The sequence below is a fragment of the Sinocyclocheilus anshuiensis genome, unplaced genomic scaffold (genome assembly GCF_001515605.1).
Source record: "Sinocyclocheilus anshuiensis isolate Anshui unplaced genomic scaffold, SAMN03320099.WGS_v1.1 scaffold1135, whole genome shotgun sequence".
In the NCBI taxonomy this organism is placed as follows: Eukaryota; Metazoa; Chordata; class Actinopteri; order Cypriniformes; family Cyprinidae; genus Sinocyclocheilus; species Sinocyclocheilus anshuiensis.
This window is the reverse complement of record NW_015546093.1, coordinates 34,257-35,229: the sequence shown is the minus strand read 5'-3', so window position 1 is coordinate 35,229 and position 973 is coordinate 34,257. Positions and strand designations below refer to the sequence as shown.

The 973-nt window shown below is 31.0% G+C and overlaps 1 protein-coding gene across 2 annotated transcripts in view; it reads right to left on the bottom strand.

The window, feature by feature from the left end:
* LOC107700117 (phosphatidylinositol-glycan biosynthesis class F protein-like) overlaps positions 1-382 on the bottom strand; it is an 8,627-nt gene extending 8,245 nt beyond the window's left edge. For both annotated transcript variants that reach the window (XM_016501652.1, XM_016501651.1), the window contains exon 1: positions 182-382. The gene's annotated coding sequence lies outside the window, so the exon portion shown is untranslated. The remainder of the gene's footprint in view (positions 1-181) is intronic.
* Between the last annotated feature and the right edge of the window lie 591 nt (positions 383-973).

Below are 973 nucleotides of genomic sequence, written 5' to 3'. Positions count from 1 at the left end.
AAAAAAAAAAAAAAAGTCGTGTGCGTTACTTTCGAATTATTTCATATAAGGTCAAATAACATAAACACCGAAACGAACCCAACGTAATAATGAGACTGGCGATCTCCAGTTGTGAAAATAAAGGCAAAGGACACTATATTGCACACAGCTAAAATAAAAGATTAATTTAACGATTACTTACCAATGGAGTGGTGTGACTAGTTTAGGTTTATATCCACAAATAATTCCTAAATGAATGCTTTACCAGATTCATCGAGCACCTAAATAAATACGTACAAATTACAATCGTACCATTTCTAGACCGAATACCATAAGACTACAAATAAATATAAAAGTCGAACAGTTTATTTACAAAACATGACTGTCGTGTACTTCCGGTAGAATTAAGTCACCAACAATCACTCTCATCTATACAAAACCTAATAAAAGATTCTAATAATAAAAAAAGTCAATCTCATTATTATTATTATTATTATTATTATTATTATTATTATTCACTGTTACTGCACACTATTTTTTGTTTCTCGCTAAATACAACTACATTGAGTGGTATTTGTTAGGACCTTTATTTTGACAACGTATCATAATGCGTCACTACACTATGCAGTGTTTCTAGCTGAGTTGTGCCTCAGGACAGACAAGTATTATGAGAGAAATTCTTAGTTATCTGAAGATAACAGGATTATAAAGTAGAATTTAAATTTCATATTAATACTACCGGCTTTTTTTAATTTATTTAAAGTTTTTTTTTCTTTCTCCCTCTTTCATGTTAATGCTTCACACTCCAGTCCAGTTGGTGGCGGTAATACACCATAAGTTGGCTTGTCAACCGCCATTAAATTGAACGAATGGTAACAGAAAGAATAACATATTATTTAGAAAAACGAAACTATTTGTCTCCTTATCAAAATGGATTTCGTAAAGGGAGAAATACTATGGATCCGGTGTTAATCTTGGAATCAGAAATTAGGAA